The following is a 15,767-nucleotide window of genomic DNA, read 5'->3' as shown; positions in this document are numbered from 1 at the left end:
TCACAAATAGTCATGTAAACTCTTATCTTTGTCACAGTTTGCCTTGTAGACTCCTCACTCAGGTTCTCATGTGCCTTTGTACTGTAAACTTACTTCTAGCACTTCTGGTGTGAACAGAAATGTCTCAGAGTACTTCTGCTGAGACTGTTTTCTTTAACATATCAAAATCAACAACTAAACTGTCTGAACACACTGTATAAAGGATTCCTGTAACTCTCTCTCAGGGCTGCTGCTGCTGCTCTCACTCTGGTAGCTGTCAGCCTGCATGCATAATAAAATTTTCCTTTTGGATTTCTCTCCTGCCTCGCTGCTTTGACCTCCAGCCTCGGACCCTTCTGGGGACTCTGTACCCCAGGGGAGTGAGATTTCCCCAACACAGCGCACTGCTATCCGGGAGGCCACAGCCTTCCCCGGTCCTGTGTCTGTTCCTGCTCCTTCTGCTCAGCCTGCCCTCCCCTCCACCGCCTCCCCCACCCCTCCCTTCACCCCCTGCCATCCCAGACTCAGGTACAGCCATACCTCCTGCCCAGCCCCAGCCTGCATGCACAGCCATCTCCAAGCAGGTCTCCGCAGCCAAGGTGGCAGGGGCTCGTCATCCAGGTGGCACCCTCAGCCCTGAGCCTCCCTCCTCCCTTCCAGGTTGACATCCCCCTTCCCACGTGTGAGAGTCAGTAAGGGAAGCACTTTACTTTGTTAACAAACAATTTATTTTTGGGACTGGTTTGTGGCCTGTTTGGGAAGGTCACCAGTCTGGGGACTGTAAGGAGCCCCTAGTTTGAGCAATTTGCCCAGAGCGGACGCCGTCAGCTGTGCCCAGACCCGGCCCGGTCCGTCACAACCTGTCTCTGTTCTCAGTGTGAATGTGGGGCCGGGAGGGGCTTTGGACGGGGGGGGAGGGGGGGGGAAGGCACTGGAGGCATGGGACAATCCCACATTTGGAAGGCCCTGGGGAAACTCATTGGGCTCCTTGGGAGAATCGCTCCCTCAGGGCTTCCCGAATGTGCAATCCCAGCTGGTGGGCTTGCCGGATGGCAGCTGTCCGGGGCTGCTCAAAGTGCCTCCCCTCCACAGCAGCCCGTGTCCCCCATGCTGGGAGGAAGGCCTCCTCTTTTCTCTCCACTAGGTTGTGCAGCACATAGCATGCAGCAACCACATAAGGGATGTTGTGTTCCCCCGTGTCCAGCCGAACGAGAAGGCATATAAACCTGCCCTTCAGACGGCCAAAGGCGCACTCCACCTCCAAGCGAGCCCGATTCAGGCGGGAGTTAAAGAGGTCCCTGCTCGCATCCAGGTGTCCAGTGAATGGCTTCATGAGCCAGGATATAAGGGGGTTCGCTGCATCAGCCACAATGCACGTAGGCATCTGCACATCCCCGAATGCATAGTTTCGCTCCGGAAAGAATGACCCAGCCTGCAGGCTGCGGTACAGGTATGAGTTCCGGAAGATGCGGGCATCGTGTGCCCGGCCTGACCACCCGACGCAAATGTCTGTGAATTCTCCCCAATGGTCGACTAGGGCCTGCAGCACCATAGAAAAGTAGCCCTTTCTGTTAATATACTGGGCTGCTCTATGGGGCGGGGTGCGGATCGGGATGCGTGTCCCGTCGAGTGCTCCATCGCAGTCCAGAAATCCTAGCCCTGAAAATCCGGCCATGATGGTATCCAGGACTCCGAGGCGGACAGTCCCGTAAAGCAGCTCTGAATTGATGGCCGTCACCAACTGCAGAAAGGGACAAATAGAAACACACAGAACAAGATATTAGAGGAGTTGCATGAGCCGATGAAAGGTACTTCCCCACCCCTCCCCTCCCAGACCCCAGGAAGCCCCCCCCCCCCACCATGGCAGGGTGAAGCCAGGAGGTCTTCTAACTTCTACCGCTGCCACCCCATTCCCTCTGCCCGGTCCTGACTGCCCCCCTTATCTGTCCCCCCCCCATGGACTGTCCCCAGAGAGTGACTTACCTCCATCAAGACGGCCCCAACAGTAGATCTCCCCACGCCAAACTGGTGTCCCACGGAGCAGTAGCTGTCGGGGGTGCCAGCTTCCAGAGGGCAATAGCGACCCACTTCTCCAGGGGGGATGGCGGGCCACAAGAGGGTGTCCTGGCATTGTAGGGCAGGGCGAGCCAGGCACACAGCTCCTAGAAGGTAGACTTACGCATAAAGAAGTTTCAGAGCCAAGCCTCGTGGTCCCACTGCTCCATAACAAGCCGGTCTCACCAGTCTGAACTGGTGTCCAGACTCCAACTCGCCTCTGCAGGAATAAGTTCGGCGGAAAGGGCAGTGGGACTGCAGCCTGAGTAAGGGGCTCAAAGCTGGGCTCTGAATCCAGCTCTGCCACAAACATCATGATGGTCTCATGAAGATGCAGCAGAACTTCCAGCATCACAGTGTGGAGCCATCGCCTGCCCGGGGCAGCTCAGGCTCCATGGCCAAAAACACAGTGAAAAGCAGAAAAAAAACCCTGAAAATAAACTGCTGTGGTGTCCGAGGAAGCAGGGCAACCAGAGCAAGCACTGCAACAGCTTTGCTTTCCCTCCAGGAGGAAGACAAGCCAGAAGCAGGAGCAGAGCAGCGGCTTTCCGGGGATCCCTTTAAGCATGCATCTCTGCAAAGGGCATGCAGCAGCACCTGGAAATAAAGGCTACCCCCATGCCCTGCCAGAAGCACTTCCGGCTGCCTTTTTTTTTTTTTTGAAAGAGCATCCGGCAGTCTGGACGCTCTTTTTTGAAAAAGCTCATTGATTATTTTGCTCTGCATCATGCTATCTAAAAGCTTTTTCAACAGAGGCTTTTTTGAAAAATACTTTAGAACAAGCCTGTGTTGAAAAAGGCGTGTAGTCTAGACGCACCGTCAGCGGCCATTTGCTGATCGACAGGCACAAATCTCTAAGGGTGTGTCTCCACTACAAAGTTAATTCGAACTAACAGCCGTTAGTTGGAATTAACTTTAATAGCGGCTATACATACAAACCGCTAGTTCGAATTTAAATCGAACTAGCGGAGCGCTTAATTCAAACAAGGTAAACCTCGTTCTACGAGGAATAATACCTAGTTTGAATTAAGCAGTTTGAATTAAGGGCTGTGTAGCCCCTTAATTCGAACTAGTTGGAGGCTAGCCCTTCCCAGATTTCCCTGGTGGCCACTCTGGGCCAAACCAGGGAAACTTTTCTTCTCCCCTCCTGGCCCCGGAGCCCTCTGCCTCTTCCCAGGACCAGGCTGGCGGCTCCCAGGAGCCTGTCTGGGGCCATAAGAGGCGGGCGCCCGCCTGGTCTAGTGCGGAGATCGTGGACCTCATCAAGGTTTGGGGGGAGGCCTCCAACATCCACAACCTCCACACTAGGCACAGGAATGTGGCCATCTAGGGCAGGATAGCTGTCAGCCTGGCCACCAAAGGTCACATGCGAACCCAGGAGCAGGTTTTCATGAAAATCAAGTTGGTCCAGTGAGATTCCTGGCCCTGAGCCCTGAGCTTAGAACATAAGAACGGCCGTACTGGGTCAGACCAAAGGTCCATCTAGCCAAGTAGCCTGTCTGCCGACAGGGGCCAGCACCAGGTACCCGGAGGGGATGGACCTAAGACAATGACCAAGCGATTTGTCTCGTGCCATCCATCTCCAGCCTTCCACAAACAGAGGCCAGGGACACCGTTTCTACTCCCTGGCTAATACCACTCCATGGACCCAACCTCCATGAATTTATCTAACTTCTCGTTAAACTCTGTTATAGTTCTAGCCTTCACAGCCTCCTGCGGCAAGGAGTTCCACAGGTTGACTATGTGCTATGAGAAGAAGAACTTTTGCTTATTAGTTTTAAACCTGCTGTTCATTCATTTCATTTGGTGTCCTCTAGTCCTTCTATTATGAGAACTAATGAAGAACTTGTCTTTATTCACCCTCTCCACACCACTCATGATTTTATAGACCTCTATCATATCCCCCTCAGTCTCCTCTTTTCTAAGCTGAAAAGTCCCAGTCTCTTTAGCCTCTCTTCATATGGGACCAGTTCCAAACCCCTGATCATTGTAGTTGCCCTTTTCTGAACCCTTTCCAAGGCCAAAATATCTTTTTGAGGTGAGGAGATCACATCTGTACACAGTACTGAAGATATGGTGTACCATAGTTTTATACTTCCCCTCCTCCTCCTCTCTTGGCTTCCCCCTTCCAGCTCCCTCCTCCCAGGTTTCCACCTCCCCTCTCCCACCCTCTCTCTTCCCCTCTCCCACCACCTTTTCCCAGTTTCCCCAGAGGTTAATCCCCACCCCTCAGTTTTCAAAAATAGAAACTCTCTTTATTTAACAGCCCACGTGTCATTTATTTTTTACATCAGGAAGGGGGACTAGGGAGGGGTAAGTGGAAGGAGGTGAGGGAGGAATGGGGCACGAGCCCCCGATGGGGAGAACTGGGGTGGCTCTGCGGGCTCCTCGGGATGGAAGCTCTCCTGCAGGGCCTCCTGGATCCCCCCAATTGATCCCCTTGGATGGCAGCCTGCGGCAAGTGCAGCCGGGCTGATGGCCGAGTGCTGTGATGTGCCGAGTGCGGGCACTCAGGGCACTGCAAGACAGGACTGCTTTGCTGTCCCTCATCGAGGTAAACAAGCAAGCGGGGAACCCTGAGAACTGTCTGTCCGGGGTGGGGGTCGGGTTCCTTTAAGCACAGCCCTCGGCTAGCCGGAGGCAGCAGCTCCACACTCTAAGTCCTAACCTGATGCCCTACAGGCACTCATTCTGGCCAGCCTTAACTTCGATTCAGGGTCCACTCAATGTGGACATGCTATTTTGAATTAGCAAAATGCTAATTCAAATTAGTTAATTCTAATTAAGCTAATTAATTCGAATTAGTGCATCTAGACTTAAAAACTAATTCTAAGTTAGTTCCAATTAGTGCTGTAGTGTAGCCATACCCTAAGGGTGTGTCTACACTGTGCCATTTTTCTGGAATAAGGGACGTTATTCTGGCAGAACAACAATAGCATCCACACAGCAATTGCATTATTTCAAAAGAAAATTGAAACAACGGAGGGCTTATTCCTCATGGAATGAGGTTTACCAGTGTCGGAAAAATGCCTCTTCTGAAAAAGCTTTTTCAGCAGCGGGTGAGCGAGTGGGCGCTCCACTGCCGCTATGTCAAAATAGCGCCTCATTCTAAAGTTAGTCCTGTCCAGTGCATCCTGGGGCGCTAAATCGAGATAGAGCGTCCACACTACCGGGAAGCCTCAAAATTAGTCTGCGATAAGCTCCCCTAATGTGGATGTGCTATTTCCAAAATCAGCTTTTCCAGAAGATATCTTCCAGAATAGCTTTTTCTGAAGGAAACTTGCAGTGTAGACGTACCCTTAGGGTACGTTTACACTGCAGGCTTATTTCGAAAAGCACTTAGCTATTTCAAACTAAAGCGTCCACACTGATTGGATGCAGAATTGCATTTAAGGCCACGCAGAACCACTTCAGGCAGGGCATCGGGTCAGCAATTACTGCTGGGAGCTGCTGCTTGAGGCTATCTGAGACCCTTTCGCCTGGGCAGGGCAGGCCAGTGGGCCCAAGTCCCACCCACCCTGGGAGCAGCCAAACAGCCAACATAGACACCCCAGGGATGGAGCTGGCTCCCACATTAGGAAGGCAGGAGAAGGGACCCACTGAAGGCAGGAAGACAGACAAAATTAAGTATTGGGGGAGGCAGTGGGGTCTAGAGGAGATGGGAGGAGGGAGCCTGAAAGGAAGCGGTGGCCAGTGCCGAACCTCACATCATCAAAGTTCTCACAGGTTGCCATTTGCCCATCATATTGGCTCTGGGGGGGCATGGTGGGTTTCATGTTGTATCAGGTGGCCTGGCACTACAACAGGGAACGACCCCCCCCCGCTTCATCTTGAGAATGAGGCAGTGTGTATCCTCTCTGGCACCAGCCAAGTAATGTTTCCTACACTCTGCATATACTCCGGTTCAAACATCCCCTTCACTACATCTAAAGTAGCATTTCAGCACCCAGTAGCTACATACGCCCTGAGAACCCCCCCTTTCTGGGGGCAAGGTTTTCCTTTTAGAAACCTGAAATAGGATGACTGTAGCCTCACCTGGTCACAGAGTTTGAGTCTGTGGAGAATAGTATTTGTTAGGAGAACAGATGATAAATGCTTCAGCATGAGCAGCTCTTGCCGCCGCTAATGTAGAAATGAAGTAAAGGGAGTCTGCGGCCTATGAGTCTGCATTTATACCTTCCTTTGGCCTGCAAGGCATGCTGGGATATTGAGGGGCGGAGCTTATGGTAGCATTTAAGCTGGGCATCTAGGCCCAGGGAGTCATTCAGCTTTGGGTTGCTCTGAGGAGGTGTAGCTAGGCACTCCTACGATCATGGTGAGTGTTGATATAGGGTAACGCCGGGCTGTATTTTTGGGTAAAGTACCATTCTTCTGTTCTCATTTTTGTAATGTGATTTAATTGCATTTTATGTTATTTGTAGCGTATTTAATTCACGTGGGAAGATGATACGGGGAATTGTTTCCGATCGCTGTTCTGCAAAACACACATCATTAGCATCGATAGGATTTCTATAGTGTCTGCTGCAGAAGCATAGCAGTTTTCTGGCTGGGTTAGGCAGGGGCTGCTCTGAGACTACTCTAATGTGTAATGCAAGTTCTCTCTGCTAACTTCAGCTCTATTTTTTTTCCTTTTCTTTCACGTTCAGTTATCTAAAGCCCCACGAGTAGAACGAATCAATCAGGTTTGTAGGTGGGTTTTATTTGCATTTGCGAGTATCATCCAATTTTGTACGGATCGGTGTCATCATTTTCAAGAAGCGTGAATATTTTTATGCGTTTTTCTCGTAGCGCCATAGGTCCGTGAGTCCTCCACTACCGAGGGGAACGTGACGTCGAGAGGGGAAACGCCCATCAAATCATCCTAGTTAAGTATCTGCCGAAGGGTTTGACGACGACGAAGCGTTCCTGCGGTCGCGTCTTCTCGTTTTTGTACAGGAGCTCTCTAAACAGTGACCGTCGCTAACGGGAGTAAGAAAGGCATGCGGGTAGGAAAGGCGTGCGGGTGGAAGGTCATTGTACAAAGGGACCGTGCATTTCCTCTGGAGGAAAGGGCGTTTCTGGGCCAGTGACCCATCTGTAGCTAGAGATGCTCCACTCTCTGTTTCCTGCGTGTTACACTGCACTGGGCTCGCATAATCGGTCACCGCTACTTTCTTCTTTCATCCTCTTCCGGGTGTCTGTTTTCTGCAGAGCACGAGAGCATCTTAGTTAACGATGGGCTACTGTGGCAGCGAGAGAGGGAGGACGAGCAGGAGCATGTAGAAGCGTAGCCATTTTCCATGTCCTCAAAAGCGATCGAGGGGGAAGGGGTGCGGCAGCGGGGCACGGGTAGTCTACTTTGTAGGAGAAATGTCTTTTGTTAACGAAGCGGTAGGCGGTCGATGTTTGCTCGTGGACAAGGAAGGTACCGGATGCGGATGCCGGTCGTCACGTTCCACAGAGGATCGTGACCATTCGTTCATTCGTCCGGGAAGACGTCACAGACCGAGGGCCATCGCTCCCGTACGTCAAAGGAAAAGAAGACCTTGAGAGCAGGAGGGGACGTCAAAGTTAAGCGTCTTTCCGAGAGTCGGACGGTCAGAAGGATTCGTGAGGCTGAGGTTCATTGTTTAGGAACGGAAGTCCTGTCACACGTGGCTATTGTCAAGAGGGATGGGGGGCGGGGGGGTCGTTTCTCCCGAGAGAGCGATGCGCATGTTGTAGTAAAAACTAAGCGTGCTTCTTCCCCTCCGTTGCTTAAGCTCGAAACAGCACGTATCATTTCGGTGATTGCGCATGTCTTAGAAGCTGCTAAACTTTCTGCCAGGGAACTGAGTAAATTTGCAGCGACCGATCACGTTGCGACACGCTGACCGGAAGGAATGTGAAATCTATAAAAGTTTCAGCTCAGGCGATGCTCAAGGTCGACCTTGCTTTGAGCACCGAGCTCCTCGGCCGAACTTGTTTGCAAACAATAAAATAGAGTTGGACCCGGCCTGAAAGCGTGACTCTCTTCATGAGGCAAATTGAACTAGCCTGCAGGGGACAAAACTAGCAATTTATGCAACAATGTCACTAGAGATGCACTGGGTTTGCACGAGCGGTCACCGCTATTTCTGTCTTTGGTTCTATACGCAGTTGTGGTTTTCTGAAGCGGACGCGAGCGTCCTAGTTAGCGAGAGGCCCCAGCGGGGCGGGAAAGTGGAGAGCTACGTTCAGGAAGCGAGTTGCGTCTTTGTCACGGATACGTACGCGTCAGTGGTCTTTCGGGCATCGGATCGGTTATTTTAGCAAACGGAGAGCGATAACTTAGCATCGTCGCTTTTAGCGATAACGCGGCATTTGTTGTTGACGTGCCACAGGAGGATTCGAGCACAGAGCCGAGGGAACGAGGCATGGCAAGTCCATCCCGTTCGGTCCACGCGGTTTGCAGCAACGGAGACGCAAGCGGAAGCGGCATAACCGGCGGCATCCGTGAGGTAAGTGTTAAGTTAGAGCTTTGAGCGCAGCCTCGACCAAGGGACCGTGGCCTTTGCCGCATTAGGCGAGGTGGGCTAATTGCGAAAGGGTCCTCGGCCAATTACATAAATTAACTCGGATGCTGTTTTTCCAGGCACGTCGTCGCTTCTAAGGCGGCGTGCCGTCGTTGGGCCGTTAGCGAGGTCGTCGTCACGTACGATCAAACGTGTCGCATTTTGTCATTTTCTTCGAACGGATCGCGGACGTGCGATGTAGGCGTAGAGATGCATCGGTATTATCGGAAGCATAAGAATAACGGCAACGAGGGCCGTGCGGAACGTGCGTGGCGGGGGGTGAGCGTCGCGATACTAGCTTGGCGAGGGGTCTCATGATGTGCGATTGTCGATGTAGTTAATTAAGGGTTTGTGGAGGAATGGGACAGAGTCATGTTGAAATAGATGCCATTTACATAAAATGTAACTGGCTTACAATAGTCTTTAGCGCATAGGCCATTTGTCACGTTAAGTTTTTGTCATCGTCGTAGGTTCTGCATCCAGAAGATATCTAATTTGGAGCACCGGCGATGTAGTTGGCGAGCGGAAGAATTTTTTCCCTCACGGAAGTGGATTCGATTTCACATTTGCGAGTTAAGTATGGCCATCGATCGGGGTGTTTGTTTGTCGTGCGCTGTCTGCGTTTCACTTGGGAAACGCGGTTCACCGGGCACACGTCACTGGGGAAATTCACGTGTGTTTTTTGGAAGCGAAGGTTTGCATTTGTCGTACGTGCCTTAACCGTGAGAATTGGTTTTCATTTCCACAGGAAGCGTTCCCCGTCGGTGCGATGTGAAGATTTCGCCACGACCGGAGAAGAGTTTGGCGTGTGTTTGTCGGTTTGGAAGATGAAGAGTTTGCATAGGATTCTTTCAGATTTGCAAGTTAAGTACGGTCCCGATCAGGGTTTTGTTTGTTGTGCGCGCTCTGCGTTTCGCTCGGGAAACGTGGTTCACCGGGTGCATGTCACTGGGGAAATTCACATATATAATGTAGCACGTGTGTTTTGGAAGCAAAAGTTTGCGTTTGTTATACGTGCCTTAACTGTGAGAATTGTTTTTCATTTCAATAGGAAGCGTTCTCCATCGTCGTGATCTGAAGATTTCTCTGTGAATGGAGAAGAGTTCCATGTGACTGCCATTTTTGAAGATTCGATTTCATATTCTCAAGTTAAGTACGGTTCTCGATCGGCGGTTGGATTTTGTCGCGCGTGCTCTGCGTTTCACTCGAGCAATGCGGTTCACCGGGTGCGTGTCACTTGGGGAAATTCACCTGTGCTACGTCGAAATGTACGTGCACGTTTTGGAAGCTGAGGTAATTTGCGTTTGTCGTGTGGGCCTTAACCGTGAGAATTGTTTTTCATTTTCATAGGAAGTGTTCCGCATCGGTGCGCTCTGAGGATTTCTCTGTGAACGAAGAAGAGTTTGGCTCGTCTTTGCCGGTTTGGAAGATGAAGAGTTTGCATAGGATTCGCTTTCAGATTTGCAAGTTAAGTACGGTCCCGATCAGGGTTTTGTTTGTTGTGCGCGCTCTGCGTTTCGCTCGGGAAACGTGGTTCACCGGGTGCATGTCACTGGGGAAATTCACCTGTGCTACGTCGAAATGTACGTGCACGTTTTGGAAGCTGAGGTAATTTGCGTTTGTCGTGTGGGCCTTAACCGTGAGAATTGTTTTTCATTTTCATAGGAAGCGTTCCGCGTTGGTGCGCTCTGAGGATTTCTCTGTGAACGAAGAAGAGTTTGGCTCGTCTTTGCCGGTTTGGAAGATGAAGAGTTTGCATAGGATTCGCTTTCAGATTTGCAAGTTAAGTACGGTCCCGATCAGGGTTTTGTTTGTTGTGCGCGCTCTGCGTTTCGCTCGGGAAACGTGGTTCACCGGGTGCATGTCACTGGGGAAATTCACCTGTGCTACGTCGAAATGTACGTGCACGTTTTGGAAGCTGAGGTAATTTGCGTTTGTCGTGTGGGCCTTAACCATGAGAATTGTTTTTCATTTTCATAGGAAGCGTTCCGCATCGGTGCGCTCTGAGGATTTCTCTGTGAACGAAGAAGAGTTTGGCTCGTCTTTGCCGGTTTGGAAGATGAAGAGTTTGCATAGGATTCGCTTTCAGATTTGCAAGTTAAGTACGGTCCCAATCAGGGTTTTGTTTGTTGTGCGTGCTCTGCGTTTCGCTCGGGAAACGTGGTTCACCGGGTGCATGTCACTGGGGAAATTCACGTACATAACGTAGCACGTGTGTTTTGGAAGCAAAAGTTTGCGTTTGTTATACGTGCCTTAACTGTGAGAATTGTTTTTCATTTCAATAGGAAGCGTTCTCCATCGTCGTGATCTGAAGATTTCTCTGTGAATGGAGAAGAGTTCCATGTGACTTTGCCATTTTTGAAGATTCGATTTCACATTCTCAAGTTAAGTACGGTTCTCGATCGGCGGTTGGATTTTGTCGCGCATGCTCTGCGTTTCACTCGAGCAATGCGGTTCACCGGGTGCGTGTCACTTGGGGAAATTCACCTGTGCTACGTTGAAATGTACGTGCACGTTTTGGAAGCTGAGGTAATTTGCGTTTGTCGTGTGGGCCTTAACTGTGAGAATTGTTTTTCATTTTCATAGGAAGTGTTCCGCGTCGGTGCGCTCTGAGGATTTCTCTGTGAACGAAGAAGAGTTTGGCTCGTCTTTGCCGGTTTGGAAGATTTGCTTTCAGATTCTCAAGTTAAGTACGGTCCTCGATCAGGGGTTTTGTTTTGTTTTTGTATTTCACTGGGTGCATGTCACTGGGGAAGTTTACCTGTGCTAGATTATATAGAGGCCTTTTGAAAGCTGAGGTGGTTTGTGATTTGTTGTATAGGCCTTAACTGTAAGAATTGTTTTTCATTTCCATAGGAAGTGTTCTCCAGTGGTACCATCTGAAGACTTCTCTCTTATTGGAGAAGAGTTGGGTGCGTCTTTGCCGGTTTGGAAGATGTAGAGTTTGCATACGATTCGCTTTCAGATTTGCAAGTTAAGTACGGTTCCGATCAGGGGTTGTGCGTGCTGTGTATTTTGCTTGGGAAATGTATTTCACCGGGTGCATGTCACTGGGGAAATTCACTTGCACTACACTGTATATGTGTGTTTTTGGAAGCGGAAGCGGCTCGAGTTTGTCGTACGGGCATTAACCGTGAGAATTGTTTTGTCTTTCTCTAGGAAGTCTTCCTCTTTGGTGCGATCTGAAAATTTATACGTGTCCGGAGAAGAATTTGGCGTGCCTTTGTTTGGAAGTTTGTGTATTTCTTGCTTTGTGATTTGCAGCGTCCTCTTGTCTTGATGGCTAGTACCAAAGTTCTGAGTTGGCATTGTTAATATCTACCGATTCGGATTGTGAAAATATGTCAAGTTCATTTACCAAAAAGTGAAAAGTAATGAAATTGGTAGTTATTTTGTGCGTTCTAGCCATCAAAGTAATGAGAGGGCACTGTAATGTGCTGTATGTGTTTTTGTTTTGGGGTGCTATATCATTTGCTGTATTGGAGTGCCATATCATTTGCTGTATTGTCATGCATTTGCTGTATTGTCGTGCCATAGCATTTGCTGTATTGTCGTGCCATAGCATTTGCTGTATTGTCATGCATTTGCTGTATTGTCGTGCCATATCATTTACTGTATTGGAGTGCTATATCATTTGCTGTATTGTCATGCATTTGCTGTATTGTCGTGCTATATCATTTGCTGTATTGCCATGCATTTGATGTATTGTCATGCTATATCATTTACTGTATTGTTGTGCTATAGCATTTGATGTATTGTCATGCATTTGATGTATTGTCGTGCTATATCATTTACTGTATTGGAGTGCTATATCATTTGATGTATTGTCATGCATTTGATGTATTGTAAGTGCTGTAACATGTAGTTTAGGTTTTGGTGGGATGACTTATTTTGTCATCCCAGTCAAAGTACATCATCACTGCAGTGATGATAAACCCTGATGCAGTGCAGTCAAACAGCCGCAAGGCTGACTTTTTTTCAAACTGTCAGCCTTCTGGCTGTTTCGCTGCACTGCACCAGGGTTGGGACTGTCCCGGACAGTCTTTGACTTAACTTTTTTGACAAGATGGTGCTAAGGAGGAACCATGCTGCCCGTTTGCCAGGCAACATGCAGTTGACTTTTGATCATGAAGGCTAGAGATGCGGGCCAAAATATTGTAGAGGAGAGGTTTTGATATGAGATAGTATTGCTTGAAGTGTATACTCACCATGTCATGTATGATTGAAAATGGAACATGAACAATAATAATGTCACAAACTTGTCCAGTATTGGTCACAGTCCAAAATGTGTAAGCTGTTGCTGTAAAAGGAAGCAATTTTGTTGCCAAATAAACTTGATGTGAAATCCTGCTGTGGTGGTGGTGTCATTTTCTGTAGCCTGGAAATGTAGAAAAGGTGGTTTGTAGACCCAGCAAAAGCTATCTTGGGCTTTAGGGTTTGGGCTTTAGGGTTTGGGCTTTAGGGTTTGGGCTTTAGGGTTTGGGCTTTAGGGTTTGGGCTTTAGGGTTTGGGCTTTAGGGTTTGGGCTTTAGGGTTTGGGCTTTAGGGTTTGGGCTTTAGGGTTTGGGCTTTAGGGTTTGGGCTTTAGGGTTTGGGCTTTAGGGTTTGGGCTTTAGGGTTTGGGCTTTAGGGTTTGGGCTTTAGGGTTTGGGCTTTAGGGTTTGGGCTTTAGGGTTTGGGCTTTAGGGTTTGGGCTTTAGGGTTTGGGCTTTAGGGTTTGGGCTTTAGGGTTTGGGCTTTAGGGTTTGGGCTTTAGGGTTTGGGCTTTAGGGTTTGGGCTTTAGGGTTTGGGCTTTAGGGTTTGGGCTTTAGGGTTTGGGCTTTAGGGTTTGGGCTTTAGGGTTTGGGCTTTAGGGTTTGGGCTTTAGGGTTTGGGCTTTAGGGTTTGGGCTTTAGGGTTTGGGCTTTAGGGTTTGGGCTTTAGGGTTTGGGCTTTAGGGTTTGGGCTTTAGGGTTTGGGCTTTAGGGTTTGGGCTTTAGGGTTTGGGCTTTAGGGTTTGGGCTTTAGGGTTTGGGCTTTAGGGTTTGGGCTTTAGGGTTTGGGCTTTAGGGTTTGGGCTTTAGGGTTTGGGCTTTAGGGTTTGGGCTTTAGGGTTTGGGCTTTAGGGTTTGGGCTTTAGGGTTTGGGCTTTAGGGTTTGGGCTTTAGGGTTTGGGCTTTAGGGTTTGGGCTTTAGGGTTTGGGCTTTAGGGTTTGGGCTTTAGGGTTTGGGCTTTAGGGTTTGGGCTTTAGGGTTTGGGCTTTAGGGTTTGGGCTTTAGGGTTTGGGCTTTAGGGTTTGGGCTTTAGGGTTTGGGCTTTAGGGTTTGGGCTTTAGGGTTTGGGCTTTAGGGTTTGGGCTTTAGGGTTTGGGCTTTAGGGTTTGGGCTTTAGGGTTTGGGCTTTAGGGTTTGGGCTTTAGGGTTTGGGCTTTAGGGTTTGGGCTTTAGGGTTTGGGCTTTAGGGTTTGGGCTTTAGGGTTTGGGCTTTAGGGTTTGGGCTTTAGGGTTTGGGCTTTAGGGTTTGGGCTTTAGGGTTTGGGCTTTAGGGTTTGGGCTTTAGGGTTTGGGCTTTAGGGTTTGGGCTTTAGGGTTTGGGCTTTAGGGTTTGGGCTTTAGGGTTTGGGCTTTAGGGTTTGGGCTTTAGGGTTTGGGCTTTAGGGTTTGGGCTTTAGGGTTTGGGCTTTAGGGTTTGGGCTTTAGGGTTTGGGCTTTAGGGTTTGGGCTTTAGGGTTTGGGCTTTAGGGTTTGGGCTTTAGGGTTTGGGCTTTAGGGTTTGGGCTTTAGGGTTTGGGCTTTAGGGTTTGGGCTTTAGGGTTTGGGCTTTAGGGTTTGGGCTTTAGGGTTTGGGCTTTAGGGTTTGGGCTTTAGGGTTTGGGCTTTAGGGTTTGGGCTTTAGGGTTTGGGCTTTAGGGTTTGGGCTTTAGGGTTTGGGCTTTAGGGTTTGGGCTTTAGGGTTTGGGCTTTAGGGTTTGGGCTTTAGGGTTTGGGCTTTAGGGTTTGGGCTTTAGGGTTTGGGCTTTAGGGTTTGGGCTTTAGGGTTTGGGCTTTAGGGTTTGGGCTTTAGGGTTTGGGCTTTAGGGTTTGGGCTTTAGGGTTTGGGCTTTAGGGTTTGGGCTTTAGGGTTAGGGCTTTAGGGTTAGGGTTAGGGTTAGGGTTAGGGTTAGGGTTAGGGTTAGGGTTAGGGTTAGGGTTAGGTTAGGGTTAGGGTTAGGGTTAGGGTTAGGGTTAGGGTTAGGGTTAGGGTTAGGGTTAGGGTTAGGGTTAGGGTTAGGGTTAGGGTTAGGGTTAGGGTTAGGTTAGGGTTAGGGTTAGGGTTAGGGTTAGGGTTGGTTAGGGTTAGGGTTAGGGTTAGGGTTAGGGTTAGGGTTAGGGTTAGGGTTAGGGTTAGGGTTAGGGTTAGGGTTAGGGTTAGGGTTAGGGTTAGGGTTAGGGTAGGGTTAGGGTTAGGGTTAGGGTTAGGGTTAGGGTTAGGGTTAGGGTTAGGGTTAGGGTTAGGGTTAGGGTTAGGGTTAGGGTTAGGGTTAGGGTTAGGGTTAGGGTTAGGGTTAGGGTTAGGGTTAGGGTTAGGGTTAGGGTTAGGGTTAGGGTTAGGGTTAGGGTTAGGGTTAGGGTTAGGGTTAGGGTTAGGGTTAGGGTTAGGGTTAGGGTTAGGGTTAGGGTTAGGGTTTGGTTAGGGTTAGGGTTAGGGTTAGGGTTAGGGTTAGGGTTAGGGTTAGGGTTAGGGTTAGGGTTAGGGTTAGGGTTAGGGTTAGGGTTAGGGTTAGGGTTAGGGTTAGGGTTAGGGTTAGGGTTAGGGTTAGGGTTAGGGTTAGGGTTAGGGTTAGGGTTAGGGTTAGGGTTAGGGTTAGGGTTAGGGTTAGGGTTAGGGTTAGGGTTAGGGTTAGGGTTAGGTTAGGGTTAGGGTTAGGGTTAGGGTTAGGGTTAGGGTTAGGGTTAGGGTTAGGGTTAGGGTTAGGGTTAGGGTTAGGGTTAGGGTTAGGGTTAGGGTTGGGTTAGGGTTAGGGTTAGGGTTAGGGTTAGGGTTAGGGTTAGGGTTAGGGTTAGGGTTAGGGTTAGGGTTAGGGTTAGGGTTAGGGTTAGGGTTAGGGTTAGGGTTAGGGTTAGGGTTAGGGTTAGGGTTAGGGTTAGGGTTAGGGTTAGGGTTAGGGTTAGGGTTAGGGTTAGGGTTAGGGTTAGGGTTAGGGTTAGGGTTAGGGTTAGGGTTAGGGTTAGGGTTAGGGTTAGGGTTAGGGTTAGGGTTA

The sequence above is a fragment of the Pelodiscus sinensis genome, chromosome 20, assembly GCF_052426305.1.
Source record: "Pelodiscus sinensis isolate ZL-2025 chromosome 20, ASM5242630v1, whole genome shotgun sequence".
Classification (NCBI taxonomy): domain Eukaryota; kingdom Metazoa; phylum Chordata; order Testudines; family Trionychidae; genus Pelodiscus; species Pelodiscus sinensis.
The sequence above is the reverse complement of the archived record's forward strand: the minus strand, read 5'-3'. Positions refer to the sequence as shown.